Source organism: Macaca fascicularis, chromosome 3, assembly GCF_037993035.2.
Source record: "Macaca fascicularis isolate 582-1 chromosome 3, T2T-MFA8v1.1".
Classification (NCBI taxonomy): Eukaryota; Metazoa; Chordata; class Mammalia; order Primates; family Cercopithecidae; genus Macaca; species Macaca fascicularis.
The window spans coordinates 139466043-139485158 of NC_088377.1; positions in this window are offsets into that span (position 1 = coordinate 139466043).

Consider the following 19116-nt stretch of genomic DNA (forward strand, 5'->3'; position numbering starts at 1 on the left):
AAGACACACAGTAAAACTGTTCTATATAGCAGTGAGTTGTGGTTTCAGGGCTCTGCAGATTTGTCAAAACTCAGAAATTGCCAGGCATAACGAGTGTATTCCTGTACTCCAAGATACTTAGGAGGCTGAGGCAGGTGTTATTGCTTGAACCCAGGAATTCAAGTCCAGCTTGGGCAACATAGCAAGAAAGACCCTCTCTCTGAAAAATTAATATAAATAAAAATTTAAGAAATTTAAATGCTATAGAATTATAACCCTCAAATGGTTAAATTTAATGTATGTAAACAGAAAAATTTTAAAAAAATAACCAAAATATTGGGATACTCCAGGACCAAATGAAGATAATTATATCACAAATATATAACACAGCCACACTAAATGGGAGGTGGGGAGAGACTGACTTAATAACCCTCAGAAAATTATGTTTGGCTCTAAACTATAACATTAAAGACAAAATGAACTTTTAAAGAAATACATAAGAAAAGTGGTGGGTGGTTTCTTATTGTTGAAGAGGGAAGTTACAGATAATGAAGAACAAAAGCTATAATAAATCCTTTGGCACTTTATTGAAGTCAGAGATATTACTACAAATTCATGTTTACCGGGATTATAACACACACATACATGTAAAACTATAGAAAATATTATAGACCAATACCTTTATGAACAGAGACATGAATTCCTTAAAATCTGGCACAACAAATCTTGCAGTATGAAAAAGGGATAATACCTCATGATTAAGTAGAGTTTATTACAGGAATTCAAGGTTGGTTTTATATTCAGGAATCCACAAATGTAAATAACTATATTGACAAATTAGAAAAGGGTGATATCAACCAGATAACAGAATAAGAGGTCTCCTGTTTATATCTCCACAGCACCAATATTCCACAGCCATGAGAAGGGATATCTACTCCCAAGTGGCAGACTCACCAACCATAGTTTCAGAGGCCCAGTCACACCTACGGTGATTCCCACCTAAAGGCCCTGTAACTCAGGCCCAACTGAAATGACCCTAAAACTCAGCTCTATCCCTTCTTAGCTGTGGTCTGAGAGCAGTCCTGCCCACTTAAAGGCCCAGAAGGAGACATGCCCATCTGTGCCCCAAGAGACAGACCTGCAGACTTGGGTGACAGTCCAGTCCACCAAGGAACCACACAGGACCCATATCTATTTCAATCCCTGGTGATAAGCACCAACCACAGATCCCACTGCAGACCCAGCAGCAGCCACTTGACCTGGCTCCCACCCTGACTCAACTGTGATCCCAGAGTCAATCCTATCGATCCCAGAGGCAATCCTATCAGCCTGGGAACCCAACAGGAGAAGGCTTTTACCTGCCAAAATCAGTCATAAATACCAGAAAGAAATGTTTACTCCATGTAAACATACACATGCAAGACTGCATGAATACAAAGAATCAGGCAAACAAGTCACCACCAAAGGAATTAATAAAGTTCTAGCATCAGAACTCCAAATAAAGGGAGATTTATAAATTGCTTGAAAAAAATTTAAAATGATCATCCTTAGAGAAGCTCAATGAGATTTAAGAATACACAGACAACTAAATTACATTAGTAAATGAATGCATAAACAAAATGAGAAGCTTAAGAAATATAAACCATAAACCATAAAAAAGAACCACACAGAAATTCTAGAGTTAAAGAATGCAATGATAAATCTAAATATTCAATAGAGAGTTTTAATACAAGATTTGATCATGAAGAAGAAAAAAATGGCAAACTTCAAGACAGGCCACCATTTGAAATAGCGTTAGAGATATAAAAAGAAATTAAAAAGAGAGAAGAAAATATAAGAAACATATGGATACCATCAAGCCTTCATATATAGAATTATGAGAACACATATATAGAAGAGAAAAAGAAAAAGAAGTGGCAGAAAGTTTAAAGAAATACGGACTGAAAAGTCTTGAGAAGGAATAAACATGCAGATTCATGAATACATGGTATTAATTGTAAGATGTTTTGTATAAGTCCTATGGTAACAACAAAGAAAAAAACCTCTGGTGGATCTACCAAAAACAAAGAAATTAAAGCATACCACTATAAAAATCAACAAATAAATCATAAAGGAAGATGAGAGAAAGGACCAAAGACATTACAAAGCAATCGAAAAGCAATGAAAAAATTGTAAGTTTTTTAAACTATCAATAATTACTTTGCATGTAAATGGATTAAATTCTCCAATCAAAAGAGAGTGGATGAATAAATTGGAAAAAAAGGCCAAAAATATGTTGCCTACAAGAGTCCTACTTTAGCCCTAGTGTCACATAGACTGAAAGGGAAGGGATGAAAAATATATTCCATAAAAACAGTAAACATAACAGGGGTTGGCTATACTTTTATTAGAAAAAATAGACTTTCCGACAAAATCTGTCACAAGAGACAAATAAGGTCACTATATAATAAAGGATCAATTCATTAAGATAACATAAAATTTTAAGTGTATATATATCTCCATTTGGCCTTGGTCCTGCTACCAGAGTCATCTACCTAGGGACCCAGGAGTCACACCTACTGTGATTCCCACATAAAGGCCCTGTAACTCAGGGCCTAAATACTTAAAATATATATTTCAACCAACAGTGAAAGACTTAATGTTTTAAGTCAAATGTTAACAGAAATGAAGGGACAAACAGGCAGCAATGTAATAATAGCAGGAAACTTCATTATCCCCCTTTGAACAGCGGGTAGTTTGCCCAAACCAAAAATCAATTAGAAGACAGAAACTTGAATAACACTATAGACCAAACAGATCTAACTGACATATGTAAAACATTTCACTCAACATCAGCGGAATACACATTCTTCTCAAGCACATATGGAACATTAGCCAGGAGAGATTATATATTGGGCCATAAAACAAGTCTTAACAAATTTTAAAAGATTCAGATCATATCAAGTGACTTTTCTGAGCACAATATCATAAAATTAGAAATAATAATATAAGGAATTTTGAAAAATTCACAAATATGTAGAAATTAAACAACACTTCTGTATAATCAATAGGTCAAAGAAATCAAAAGGCAAATCAAAAAGTATCTTTAGACAAAATTGGAAAGACAACATACAAAAACTTAACGATATGTGGAAAAGCAGTTATAAGAAGGAAATGTATAGTGATAAGACCTACATTAAGAAAAAATGAAAGAAAGGTATGGTACAAACTTAAGTGCCCTTCAACAGATCAATAAAGAAAATATATCATAGAAATACAATGGAATATGTTCAGCCATAAAATAAAGAAACTCCTGTCATTTGTGACAACATGAATAAACCTTGGGAATATTATTCTGAGTGAAATAAGTCAGCCACAGAATAACAAATACTGTATGATCTCACTTGTATGTGGAATCTTAAAAAGTAGAAGTCTTAGAAGCAGAGGGAAGAACACTGCTTGCCATGAATTGGGGTTTGGGGGAAGGAAATATATTTCTCAAAGGATACAAACTGTCAGTTATAAGATGATAAAGTTCTAGAAATCTAGTATACATCCTGGTGACTATAGTTAATAATACTGTATTGCTAGGAGAGTGGATCTTAAGTGTTCTTAACACACACACACATACACAGACGTGTAACTCTTTGATATTATGGATGTGCTAATTAACATGATATAGTAATTATTTCACAGTGTATACATATATCAAATCATATTGTACTCACATAGAATCTTACATAGTTTTTACTTGTCAATTAAATATTTTTAAAATTCAAAATCTTAAAAACAAAGTAATAAATGAAAAACCACAAATGATTATCTTAATACAGTATATGTCGACAAAATATTTGATAATATACAATGACTATTCATAATAGCAACTCTCAGAAAACTAGAAACACAAGGAAACTTCCTCAATATGATAAAAGGCATCTTTGAAAAACCTACAGCTAATATCATACTTATTGGTGAAAGTCTAAATTCTTTCCCTCTCGGTTTAGAAACAAGACAAAAATATCTTCTCTTATCACTTTTATTCAATACTATGTTGCAGGTTATACTTAGTGCAATATGGGAATTAAGAAAAGGAAAAGTATTTATATCGATAAGGTAGCTATAAAGCAATCATTATTCACTGATGACATTGTAAAATAATTTTAACAAAATTAAAATTTTAGAATAAAAATATATATTCTATACTGTAAATAGCAGAATAGACATTTTAGAAATCAAATCAATCAAGCAGAAAACAAATCTAAGAAATTATTTTAGTGTAGTGGTGTAATGACATGTAAATGGACAAGTGGATCATAATGAAGAAAACAAAGAAGAAAACATGTGGAAGACAGCCTTAGCTTCTCAAGGCCTGTGCCACCCTGTCTTTGTGGGAGGCCATGGGCCTGCTCAAACTCCCCGTATACCACTACCACTATTGGCATTTGAAAAAGCCAGCACACTAACTATCTATAACCAAGGAATTCATACATCCACTGCCACTGAAAACACCCAGAAGCAGAGCCAAATGGCCCTACTAAATATACATACAGACATATTAACAAGAGAAAAATGTCCTTTCAAACAAAAATAAATTCAAAGTAAAAAGAAGTGACTGTTTCTCCAGCTGTGAAGGAACAAGCATAACAATTCTGGAAGTATAAAAAAGCAGGGAGTTATGACATTACTAAAGGATTATATTAACTCCCCAGCAATAGATCCTACCATGATGAAATATTTAATATACCAGAGAAAGAATTATGCTTGTCGGCCAGGTGCAGTGGCTCACGCCTATGGTCCTAGCACTTTGGGAGGCCTAGGTGGGCGGATTGCCTGGGCTCAGGAGTTTGAGACCAGCCTGGGCAGCATGGTGAAACCCTGTCTCTACTAAAATACAAAAAATTAACTGGGTGTGGTGGCATGTGCCTGTAGTCCCAGCTACTTGGGAGGCTGAGGCAGGAGAATTACTTGAACCTGGGAGGCAGAGGTTGTAGTGAGCCAACATCATGCCACTGCACTCCAGCCTGGGCAATAGAGCAAGACTCCAGCTGAAGAAAAAAAAAAAAAGAATTATGCTTCTCTATTAGTGGCATTGCATGTGAGATGAGTCTCTTGAAGACAGCATCCTGTTGAGTCTTGCTTCTTTACCCAACTTGCTACTCTGTGCCTTTTAATGGGGACATTTTGTTTGTTGATATTCAAAGTTGATATTGATATATGCAAATCTGATCCTGTCATTATATTGTTAACTGTTTATTATGCAGACTTGTTTGTGTGGTTGCTTTATAATGTCAGTGGTCTATGTACTTATGTGTGTTTTTCAGTGGTCAGTAATGATCTTTTCCATATTTAGCACTCCCTTCAGGACCTCTTGTAAGGCACGTCTCATAGGCAGCAAATTCCCTCAGCATTTGCTTGACTGAAAAGAATATTATTTATCCTTTGCTTATGAAGCTTAGTTTGGCTGGATATGAAATTCTTGGTTGGAATTTCTTTTCTGTAAGCATTCAGAACACAGGTCCCCAATCTCTTCCAGCTTGTAGGATTTCTGCTAAAAAAAAGTCTGCTGTTAACATGAAGGGTTTCCTTTTGTAGAGGACTTGTCGTTCTCTCTAGCTGCCTTTAACATTTTTTCTTTTATTGAGACCATGGAGAATCTGATGACTATGTGTCTTGGGAATTTGTTGTGTGTGTGTGTCTGTGTGTGTGTGTGTGTGTGTGTGTGTACTATCTCACAAGGTTTCTCTGCATTTCCTGAATTTGAATGTTCGCCTTTCTAGCAAGATTGGAAAAATTGTCATCTACAATATTCTAAGATATGTTTTGCAAATTGCTTACTTTCTCTTTCAGGGATGCCAATGAGTCATAGATTTGATCTCTTTACATAATCCCATATTTCTTGGAGGTATTATTTATTCTTCTTTAATATTTGTTCTTTGATTTTGTCTGACTGAGTTATTTCAGATAATTGATCTTTGAACTTGGAGAGTCCTCAGCTTGCTCTATTTTGCTGTTAATACTTGAGATTGCATTCTTAAAGTGACTTTTTCGGTTTTTCACCTCTTTCAGATCAGCTTCATTCTTTCTTAAAATGGTATTGGGTTTACGGGTAAACAGAAATCAAGAATTGAGGTTTGGGAACCTCCCCCTAAATTTTAGAGGATGTATGGAAATGCCTGGATGGCCAGGAATAAGTTTGCTGTAAGGGTGGAGCCCTCATGGAGAACCTCTGCTAGGGTAGTGCAGAAGGGAAATGTGGGTTCAGAGCCCTCACACAGAGTCCACATGGGGACACCACCTAGTGGAGATGTGAGAAGCGGGCCTCCAAACCCCTGAATGATGGATCCACTGACAGCTTGTACCCAGCTTGCACTGTGCACCTAGAAAACCTGCAGACTCAATGCCAGCCCATGACAGCAGCTGGGAGAGGGGGCTATACCCTGTAGAGCCACAGGGGTGGAGCTGCTCAAGGCTGTGGGAGCCCACCTCTTGCATCAGTGTGACCAGGATGTTAGACATAGAATCAAAGCAGGTTATTTTGGATCTTTAACATTTGATTGCCCCGCTGGACTTAGGACTTGCATGGGGCCTATAGTCCCTTCGTTTTGGCCAATATCTCCCAATTTGAATGGGTGTATTTACCCAATGCTCATACCTCCATTGTATCTATGAAGTAACTAACTTGCTTTTGATTTTACAGGCTTGTATGCAGAAGGGAGTTGGCTTGTCTCAGATGAGACTTTGGACTTGGACACTTGGGTTAATGCTGAAATGAATTAAGACTTTGGGGGACTATGGGGAAGGCATGATTGCTTTTTAAATGTGAAAAAGTCATGAGATTTTGGAGGAGTCAGGGTCAGAAAGATATGGTTAGGCTTTGTGTCCCCACCCAAATCTCATCTTGAATTGTAATTCTCATAATTCCCACACCAAGGGAGAGACCAGGTGGAGGTCATTGAATCATGGAGGCAGTTTCTCCCATGCTGTTCTTATAATAGTGAGTTCTCACAAAATTTAATGGTTTTCTAAGGGGCTCTCCCCTCTTCCCTTGGCACTTCTCTTTCTTGCTGCCTTGAGAAGAGAGTACCTTACTTCCCCTTCTCCTTCTGCCATGAATATAAGTTTCCTGAGACCTCCCCATTCCTGCTGAACTGTGAGTCAATTAAACCTTTTATCTTTAGAAATTACCCACTTTCAGGCAATTATTTTTAGTATTATGAAATGGACTAATGCACCCCTAACACCTCTCTAAGCAGCTGTCCCTGTCAACTCAAGTGTCCATGGGGGTTTTGAGAGGTCCTACTGCTAGGATTCCAGAGATCCATTGTGTATCAGTCCGTTTTCACACTGATGATAAAGACATACCTGAGACTAGGTAATTTATAAGCAGAAAGAGGTTAAATGGACTCACAGTTCCACGTGGCTGGGGAGGCCTCACAATCATGGTGGAAAAAGAAGGGCACATCTTACATGGTGGCAGACAAGAGAGAAAAGAGAGCCAAATGAAATGGGTTTCCTCTTATAAAACCATCATTTCTCATGAGACTTTTTCACTACCATGAGAACAATATGGGGGAAACTGTGCCACAATTAAATTATCTCCCATGGGATCCCTCCCACAACACGTGGGAACTATGGTAGCTACAATTTAAGATGAGATTTGGGTGGGGACACAGCCAAACCATATCACATAGAGTGAGTTGCACCTCATGTGCTCAACTCACCCCTCTTCAGGAATCATTAGGGGCCAGGAACAAATCCTAGTACATGGTAGCCCCATGCAGTGTCCCCAGCTTCCTTCCCTTTCAGCCCAGCACCTGTGTCCTCTCTCCATTTACTCTCAATGCCTTCCCTCCAAAGATCTCCTCAGAGTGTGCCAGTCTTTCTGATGTCCTGGTCCCTATGTGGTACATATTCCTCCTGGTTGTATCTAGACGGCTATCTTTCTGCAAACTCCAGAGATTTAAAAGAAGAGGAAAACATAAAAAGATAAACTTAAAATCTTATGATTCCTAATTGTTTTATTTTGGTTTTATATAAAAATATAAAGAAAGAAAATATTAGAGTAGAACTATACTACAGTGTGTACATAATACCATTTAAGTCTATGATGGTCTAATGGACCACAGGGCCATTTAACTGTGCTGCTTATTAGTGCAATCTGCTGGTGAGGTTAAAATTAGAGATCAAAATTTATCATCTATAACTAATGATCATCAAAGGAAAGGGTCAACATAATTATTTTTCTGATTTCCCTGGCATAAACAAATCAGTGCTAAGGAAACTGAGATATAGGGCAGACATGATCATCTGAGTTACAACTTACATGACAGGCAAGTTGTGGTTTAGAGTAACTGGAATATATACGTGATAATCTGGATAATGAGTAAGAAATAGTAGTGATAGGAAAGTAAACGTGTATGTGTGTATATATAAATAGTATATATAGTATATATATACAGTGTGTGTATATATAGTATATGATATATATATTTTTATTTCTCCTTCATGTTTGAAGGATATATATAGTATAGTATATACTATATATAGTAAAAATATCCTTCAAACATGAAGGAGAAATAAAAATTTTCCCATACAAACAAAAGCTAAGGGATTATCAATACCAGAACTGTCCTATAAGAAATACTAAAGGGAGTTCTTCAATGTTAAAGAAGTGGACATTCACAAGCAGTAAGAAATCATCCAAAGGTACAAAACTAGCTGTCAATAATAAGTACACGAACACAGAATATTATAACACTGTAATTGTGGTGTGTAAGCTACTTATATCTTGAATAGAAATACTAAAAGATGAACCTATCAAAAATAACTACAACAACGTTTCAAGACATAGACAGTATAATGAGATACAAATAGAAACAACAGAAGTTAAAAGGTGGAGGAGGAGATGAAGTTAGAGTGTAGAAAACTAATAAAGAAAACTAATGAAAAAGTTTTCTTTCACTTTTGTGTTATTTACTTTCTCTTTACAATTGGTGTTATGTCATAATCAGTTTTAAATAATGGGTTATAGGATGTTATTTGTAAGCCTCATGGTACCGTCAAATAAATTCTACAACAGATAGGCAAAAAACGTAAAGCAAGAAATTAAAACATACCACCAGAGAAAACCACCTTCACATAAAGGAAGAAAGATAGGAAGAAATGAAGGTAGAGAGCAAAAAAGGAAGGAAAGAGGGAGGGAGGGAGGAAAGGAAGGAAAGGGAGGGAGGGAGGAAAGGAAGGAAAGGAAGGAAGGAAGGAAGGAAGGAAGGAAGGAAGGAAGGAAGGAAGGAAGGAAGGAAGGGGAAGGAGGGAGGGAGGGGTTGGACAGGCAGGCAGGCAGGGAAGAATACAAAACAATCAGAAAACAAATAAATCAAAACGATCAGAAAACAAATAAATCAAAGGCAGGAGGAAGTCCTTATTTATCAACAATAGCACTGAATGTAAATGGACTAAACTCTTTAAAGGCATAGTGTGGCTGAATGAACCAAAACAAAACAAACAACAAAGCGAAACAAACAAAATGGCCAATGTGTTGCCTACAAGAAACACATTTCACCTTTCAAAGCACAAAGACTACAAATACAGACATGAAAAACAGCATTCCATACAAATGGAAACCAAAAAAGAACAGTAGCTATACTGGTATCAGACAAAATAGAAGTCAAGATTATAAGAAGCAACCGAGAACATCAGTATATAATTATAAAGGGGTCAATTCAGCAAGAAGATACAATGATTTAAAGTATATGTTGATGTGGCTTGGCTGTGCCTCCACCCAAATCTCATCTTGAATTGTAGCTGCCATAATTCCCAGGTGTTATGAGAGGGATCTGGTGGGAGATAATTGAATCATGGGGGCAATTTCCCCCACACTGTTCTCATGGTAGTAAGTTTCACGAGATATGATGATTTCGTTTCCCCTTTCATTTAGCTGTCTTTTCTCTCTTGTCTGATGCCAAGTTAGATGTGCCTTTCTTTTTCTGCCATGATTGTGAGGCCTCCCCAGCCACATGGCACTGTGAGTCCATTTAACCTCTTTCTGTTTATAAATTACCCAGTCTTGGGTAAGTCTTTATCAGCAACATGAAAACAGACTAATACATATATGCACCAAAGTTTTGCTCCAAGAACCACCAAGAACCTCCAAGAACATACTAGGAAAACAGAACAAATTCACAGACTCTGAAAGAAGCAACTTGCTGCTGCAAACTCTGTGAGACAGCTGAAAAACAGTTTCCAAAGTGTGAGAGGGAGAAAAGTTGGTCTCTGAACACACATCCCCACTGGGGAACCTGAAAATATAGATCACAGGAGAAGGATTTGTGAAAAAAAATCTTGGGACCCCAAAATCACTAAGGTAAAGGGAAAAGTCAAGCTGGGAACTGCTTAGGGCAGACATGCCTCCAATTCTATTCAAAGTCATCCCTCTGCTCACTGAGATAAATGCGCATCTGATTACCTCCTTGGAAAGACTAAACAGAACTCAAAAGAATGCAATCATTTGTCTTATCTGCCTATGATCTGGAAGCCCCCTCCTTTCTTCAAGTTGTCCCACCTTTGCTTTGAGCTGTCCTGCCTTTCTAGACTGAACCAATGTTCATCTTATATATGTTGATTGATGTCTCATGTCTCCTTAAAATGTGTAAAGCTAAGCTGTACCCCTACCACACAAGGCACATTTCATCAAGACCCACTGAGTCTGTGCCACAGGCACATACCCTTAACCTTAGCAAAATAAACTTTCTAAATTGACTGGGACCTGTCTCAGATATTTGTGGTTCACAGATTTAAGCTTACCTAGAGTTGAAACAGATTTATGGAGTCCAGAAAAACATAAAAGTAGAAGCCACAGCAGGAAAAACCCTATAGAAACTCCTGGTCCCCAGCTCAAACTCAGGGAAATCATTCCTGTCCTTTTCTCACAGAGGTCCTTGGGGAAAGGAAGGCAGACAGTGGAACTTGGGAGGAGCTGGAGTGTGAAGGAATCTCTTTGCTGAACTTTGTAATTATTTCAATTTAGCACAAATTTTCCTGAATAGAATCCTGTGGGGGTGAATGATATGATGCAGATACGATCACAGAAGCCACAGGCAACAGTGAGGGCAGGCAGGGAGGGGTAAGACCTGAGAGCCCTTCTTGCTTTCTCACTGGGGAGGCTTGTAGACTGTGGCAAGATCTCAACACTGCTGGCCAGTTGCCTGGATATAAATTCAATGTGGTTAGCAGGGCATGGTGGGAGGGAGACTTGCCTTGCTGGCTGCATGGGAGCTGTGTGAGGCCTGTCATAGCTGGCTTCCCCCGACTTCCCTGGTGACCTGTATGTTTCAGAAAATTCAGGCAAAATCCCCAAAGGGAACGTAACTCCACTGGCCTAAGAACCACCCTCCTATCCCCCTCAGTGGCTGCAGCAAGCCCCACTCAAAGAGAGTCTGAACTCAGACCCACCTAACCCTGTTTCCACCTCATGGTTTTTCTCTACCTACTCTGGTAGCTGAAGACGAAAGACAAACTCTTGGGAGATCTATGGCCTTGTCCATCATGTGAGGAACCCAAATACTCATCCTGGCCAAAGTAGGGCAAGATTATATCCCCATTCTACTAACACAGCTGGTGCTGTCTGGAAATGATCACCTCTTGGCTGGTGGCCAGCCAACTCAAGCCATTGCAGCAACTCAGAACAACCTTGCCCCAAAGAAGGAGAAAGCAATAGCTAATTCCACAGCCTGCAGCACCCTGAATAACCAAAGGTCCTGAGTCTGTGTCACAACTTCACTGCTAGCATAATTAGCATTCAAGAAAACCAGCATCCTAAACAAAACTGCAACCAAGAACTCCCACAGAGGCCACTTCACTCCCCTGCCACTTCCACCAGAGCAGGCGCTGATATCTATGACTGGGAGACCTAAAGATGAATCACATCACAGGACTCTTTGCAGACATTCCCCAGCACTAGCCTGGAGCACAGTAGCTCACTGGATGACTAGACCCAAAAGGGCAATAACAATCACTGCAGTCTGGCCCTCAGGAAGCTCCACTCCTAGGGGAAGAGGGAGAGCACCACATCAAGGGATCACCTTGTGGTACAACATAATATGAACAGCGGCCCTTGAATTCCAGATCTTTCCACTGAAAGAGTCTACCCAAATAAGAAGGAACCAGAAAAGTAATTCTGGTAGTATGACAAAACAAGGTTCTATAACACCCCCAAAAGATCATACTAGCTCTCCAGCATAGATCTAAAAAAAAAGAACTCTCTGAATTGCCAGATAAAGAATTCGGAAGGTTGATTAGTAAGCTACTCAAAGAGACACCAGAGAAAAATGAAAACCAACTTTGAGAAATTTAAAAAAAAAAAAAAAAAACAAAAAAAACCAGAATATTGTTGAAAAAGTATCTGGAGAAATAGCTATCATAGAGAAAAGACAATCACAACTTCTGGAAATAAAAGACACACCTAGAAAAATGCAAATTATGCTGTAAAGTTTCAACAATAGAACTAAAGTAGAAGAAAGAACTTAAGAGCTTGAAGACAAGGCTTTCCAATTAACAAATCTGACAAACGCAAAGAAAAAAGAATTTAAAGAAATGAACAAAGCCTCCAAGAAGTCTGGGATTATGTTAAACAGCCAAACCAAAGAATAATTGTTGTTGCTGGGGAAGAAGAGTGTCTAAAAATTTGGAAAAATAACTTGGGGGAATAATTGAGGAAAATTTCCCTGGCCTTGCTGTAGATCTAGACATCTACACATAAGAAGCTCAAAGAACACCTGGGAAATTTATCACAAAAGGATCATCACCTAGGCACACAGTCATCGGGTTATCTAAAGTCAAGATAAAGGAAAGAATCTTAAGAACTGTGAGGCAAAAGCATCAGGTAACCTTGTAGCAGGACAAGCCTCAGACAAAACCCCTCAGACACCGAGTTAAACAAGGAAGGGCTTTATTCGGCCAGGAGCTTCAGCAAGACTCTTATCTCCAAAAACTGAGCTCCCAGAGTGAGCAATTCCTGTCCCTTTAAAGGACTTACAACTCTAAAGGGGTCCACTTGAGAGGGTCAATTAAGCAAGCAGGTCATGATCAATTGAGTAAGCAATTGATCAGTTGACTGGGGACTGCATGCAACAGTAATCAGAATGGAACAGAACAGGACAGGGATTTTCACAATGCTTTTCCATACAATGTCTGGAATCTATAGATAACATAACCAGTTAGGTCAGTTAGGTCAGGGGTCAATCTTTAACCAGGCTTAGGGCACGGCACTGGGCTGTCTGCCTGTGGGTTTCATTTCTGCCTTTTAGTTTTTACTTCTTTCTTTGGAGGCAGAAATTGGGCATAAGACAATATAAGAGGTGGTCTCCTCCCTTATTCCCCCACTTTGAGAATCTCACTTATTAGTGGGAGTTCTCACTTTCATTCTCATTACCCATGTCTTCTTGCAAGACAGATCCATAGTGATTAATATAGTACACTTGTGCTGAAGCATTTTGGTGAACTAAGGTAGCAATGAAGCTTTTTATCATTTGAAGAAGTACATATAGCAAACAAGGGAGCAGTAAGCAGGTTCCTATTACTATTTTAACTCCTATTATAAAAGTTTTAAATCTCTCTACTACTGGGAACCAAACATGGCCCCAGGATCAAATTCATGCCACACTTACATGGATACGTGTGCCAGTTTTTTCATATTTCTAACTATGTCTTCAACTACTTTCCCTTGATCATCTATGTGTAGACAGCAATTAGTAAGGTTAAATTTTCTACAGACCCTTCCTTCAGCTGCTAGCAAGTAGTCGAATGCCAATCTATTTTGATTGATAGCATTTCTCATCTGAATTTCTTGCCAGGCAAGAATAGTCAAGGCTCTGCCAGTCTTATTAGTGATTATTTTCAAGACAGCTTGTAACCGTACAGTTCGGTTAAGCATGTAAATGGGGGTCTGGTATCCCCATGAGCCATCTTGTGCCCAAGTAGCAGGCCCATAATATTGTATGATTCTCTCAGGGGCCATTAATTATCTTTCCAATTTCCTATAACTGTGCTTCTCTTTTCACAGGAAGCATACACAGGGAAGCCCAGGAGTTCACCTGTCTTCACAGGCAGTAGGAAGAAAGATGGTTTAATAGTGCCAATAACATAACGACCTGCCCACCGGTCAGGTAATTTGGCATAAGCTCTATGCTCACATATCCAGTATAATCCAGTGGGCTGTCCAGTCCCGGTGGGACTCTGGGTGGGTCCCACATGGTTTGCAACTTTGGGAGTTTACTAAATGGGTTTTTCTTAGTGTGGTTTGAACTCCACTAGGTGGCTGTTTTTGTAGCACTATTATACAGGTTTTGCCCAAGGCAGCTGAGTCTTCCCTCAGGAAAGGTGAAGTCCTTCCCCACTCTTGCTATACAGCATTGTCTAATGATTGAGGCTTTTAGGACCCAGAAGTTATCAGGGTGATTCTTTTCAGCCAGGAATTTATCAGGAACTGGGTCTGTAGGTACTAATTCTCAGGTTTCCCATTGCCATTGATCTCCCATTATAGTTCCTCCACATACATAACATGAAGTGACATTGAGAGACTGGGCTACATGCTCGGCTAATTGCAAAAACAAATTTCTTGTTTTTCCTGGAATTTCTGGTACTGGCACATTTAGTTCATCATAGAAGGTTTGAAATACTGGCTCAGGAGAGTGTTTATAAACTTCTCCTCAAACCACGATATTTACCCAATGGGGCTGGATCCAGTCCAGCTCCATTGATTTCTAGGGTTATACGTTCCCCTTTTTTCCAGTGAGGATCAAGGGGGTTGGTTATTACTAGTTGTAAGGGGTTACACTGACCACAGGAAGGGCCACTTTTTCCTTTCTGAAGGTGGACAGGATTCTTTTCATTTTTTATCCAAGTAGCCCAAATGACACAAGACCAGTATCCACATTTATTTTCACACAGTTCTAATTCATGGCAAGTGTACTTATTTTCTGCCAGATAGCCTCTTTTTTTTTTTTTTTTGAGACAGAGTCTCCCTCTGTCACCTGGGCTGGAGTGCAGTGGTCGGATCTCAGCTCACTGCAAGCTCCACCTCCCGGGTTTATGCCACTCTCCTGCCTCGGCCTCCTGAGTAGCTGGGACTACAGGTGCCCATCACCTCGCCCGGCTAGTTTTTTGTATTTTTTAGTAGAGACGGGGTTTCACCATGTTAGTCAAGATGGTCTCGATCTCCTAACCTCGTGATCTGCCTGTATCGGCCTCCCAAAGTGCTGGGATTATAGGCTTGAGCCACCGCGCCCAGCCGATAGCCTCTTTCTTAATTAAGAGAACTGCATCCTATTCCTAACTTACTGCTATTAATGACATCACAGGCATCAAATTTCAAGGTGACTTGTTTGGATGCCCCCTTTTCTTCTGTTTTGGCTAACACTTTACTCGTATTGTTTGTGAGCCCCCGCCAGTCCTCAGTCCTTAATCTTATTTCAAAAACTGTGGTCATGGGAGGCTCAGATGGGTCATAACACACAAGTTGTCATTTTCTGGGCTACATACCTTGTATAGAATAACATTATACAAACAAGTTCTTTTTAGAGTTCCAGTACACTTATAATAACCATAAAATAGGACCATAGGAACCTTTTGTCCTACCTCAGTGACTTGATGTATACACTGGGAACAGTCCTCAGTCTGCGGAAGGTCAGTTGAAGTCCTTACTGTACAAGGCCAAATTTTAAGGAAAATGAGTTCCACCATGAGTTTTCTCATGCTTTGGCCATGCATGGACCAGTCAGCTTCCGGGTGTGACTGGAGCAGGGCTTGTCATCTTTTTCAGAGTCACTTTGCAGGGGTTAGCAAAACTACTCCCGTCCATGTACAGCTCACAGTCTACTGATGTTTAAGGATGGTCTTGAAGGTTGGGACCACTAAAATAAACTGACTCCAATACTTCTACACAGTTATGTTCAACTGGATTCTCTGATACCAGAAGCAAGGTGTCAGGGTTTAGGGTGTTGCAGACTTCAATGGTTATGTGGGAATTTTCACATAACAAGCTTTGGTACTTGGTTAATTTAGCATTTGTTAACCAATGATGTCCTTTGGTATTTATCAAAGTTACCACAGCATGGGGGCCTTTATATTCAGGTTTTGCCCAAGGGTTAGTTTATCTGCTTCTTGTGCTAACAGAGCCATTGCTGTTAGCACTCTTAGACCTGGGGGCCAGCCTTTGGAAACTCTGTCTAGTTGTTTTGAGAGATAGGCCACTGGCCTTGGCCAGGGTCTCACAGTCTGGGTTATAACTCCAACTGCCATTTTTTCTTTCTGATACATAGAGTGTAAAGGGTTTTGTCAGGTCAGGTGGCCCCAGGGCTGGGGATGACATGAGTTTTTCTTTTAACTCATGAAAATCTCATTGCTGTTGGTTGTAATAGATGTAGTTTATCCAATCTACATTTTTATTAACTGTCACCCACTAAAATATTGACTCAAATCCTGCAGCTATTTGATTTCAAGTTTTAAATTGATCTGGTATTCCCCGTGGGACTCCAATTGCATCTAAATAGATGTGAGAATCAAAAGATCCATAAGGGGCTTCTCTTGCTTTACAACGTCTTATTTTTCCTCCCTCTGGTTGATGAAATGGCAGGGTGAAAGGGGTAGCCAATTGGACTAAAGTACAAGTGCCACTCCAGTTATTTGGCAGAGTGCCCAGTAAAGGTCTACCACCATACCACCACACATCCACTCGGGGATGAACAAGGGCTGACTGATTGATAAACTCTTGAGAATTCTTAAGCTCACTGCATCCCTTCAGGTCTCCAAGGAATGCTAAGTTTCCTCCCTGTCATAAGAGACACAAAGTGAACTTAGTGTTGGGAGACAGAAGCTGGATGGCCCTCAGGGGCTGACCCACAGGGTGCTGGACTTTAGGATATAGCAGAGAGAGCTTGGCACGACTTGTTACTTCAGGCTGTAGAATTCTGGAAAAGAGTTACCATGCAGCCCATGCCTGGTCGACTGGAGGACCACCTTAGTGGAAACGGGACAATCTGGGCCTCTGGCCTGCTATGTGCACAAGCATAACAGTTGCTTTTGTTTAACATGTGGGTGGAATATTTGATCCACTTTAACCAGGCATTTGTATCTTGGTATCCTGTCTTAATTGCCAAAGTTTGTTTCAAGTCTTTAACTTCTATGATCCTTCTAGTAAAATGAATATATGATTTTAGGAAATTACAAAAACCAGTTAGGGCAGTCCATCCTTGCTCTTTAGTGGTCCACAGAACGTTGGACCAACTATGGCATAAAAGCTCTATATTGGGAGGCAAAACTCCTGGTCAACACTGGAGACTATCGAAATTTCCCTTGATTAAATGATCCTAATTTACTAATGCCCAGTCTGAGGAGAGTTAAGAGGGACAGAGGTACTTTTCTGAAGTAGAGAGCTGTCTTTGACTTGGCAAGTCCCCGCAGGGTATAACAAGGCAAGCATTAAATGTAATAGTTTGAGGTGAAACTGACTTAGTTATGTTAATAACTTGATGGTCAGCAATAGAGCAAGGAAAGAAGAAAGAGTAATAGAACAGATGAAAGAGTTAAATTTTTCTTAGCTTTAGTTTGGTAGGGTTTTCCCCTGGGACTGTGGCCCACGACTCTGGAGGGTGTGACGTGTTCTTGACTCAGTTGTGATGAGTCCATCCTTTTTTCGCTGTATAAACAGCACTCTTGGTGGTTAGCGGCACAAGGTAGGGTCCTTCCTAGGTGGGCTCAAGTTTCCTTTTGTTTCACCTTTTGATGAGAACATGATCTTCAAGTTAGTGCTGGTTTACCAGAAATTCTAGGGGTGCTACATGTGCTAAAAGACTTTTAGTTTTGAGGGAAAGGAAAGTGGAAGATAAACCAATTATATAATTTTTAAGAAATCGACTTTTTGTTTTAAATGTGGGGACATCAACAGTGGACTTCATAGTCCTTAGTGCATTTCTACTGAGAAATCTCCTTTAGCACCTATTTTTTATTAGTTTTTAGACCAAAGAAGCCAAACACCATTTTATATTTGACAGTGCTTCCTGTATGATTTTTATACCAGATAAATTTTACTTTTATATTAGTGTGCTATTAACATTAAACTTAGTTTTAATAAAACTTTGTAGATACATTTCAATTTTTCATGTCAGACCATAAGATAAGATTTTTCTAGACTCTTTGTAACCTTCTATAATTTTTGTTAAAGAGCAGGTTAGTGCTTTAAGAAAAACTCGTTGTGTTTTTATTTTAATGTTCAGTTCACAGAAAAACTGGATGATACCCCTTTAACTTTGACCAATATGTTTACACACAGAATTTCCTTTACAATTAATGTTTTAAAACTTGCTTAAACCTTCAAAACAATTTTTTAACCTTTTAATGTAGGTAAAAATCCATATTCTTATGCCTCCTTATAATCCTTTTACCAGAGGTATATTTTACTTTCCTTATACACCTTGCACATAATCTGTTTTTTCAATAGTTTTACATTCAGGAGGCCTAGTTGCTTTTAAATTATATGACATTTCTTGCATAACTTCTTATTTTATAGCATTTTTTTTCTCTTTCACGACTTTCACAGACAATTCTTTGACCTGCCTCAACTTACAGACTTATTACAAACATTTCTTTCTTTAAACAACCAGTTAATTTATTTCAGGACAAGAATTTACCATATAACATTCTTTTTATATAAATTCTGCACCCCACCTTTTTTCCCATTTTTTTTTCCCAAAGATAACCATTCTTTTCCAAAGCAAACTTCCTTTATGTCTGTGGACGAGACTGTCTAAGGCCACAAGATTAGAAGTTACTATAATACATGTTACACTGTTAACTTTTAGTAAACTTTACTTTTGTTGAAAATCTTGTAAGTTTGGGATTTCAATTATCCTTTGCTATTCGTAAGACCTTTTTAGTCCAAATTAACGTAGAATTGGTATAGATGTTTTTTTCCTTCGATTACCCGGGAGGAAACATCTATCATCCTGTCCTAAAGGGAGTTCCTCCTAGGTCTGGTCGGACCTCTTTGTATGGTAATTAAGATTTAGATCCCCCATTAGGAAACATGCTGGGTTAAGGGAATTTTCAGTGGTTAATGTTAAATCATCTTTTTTTTTTTTTCCTTAGGATACTTTTGAACTGGTG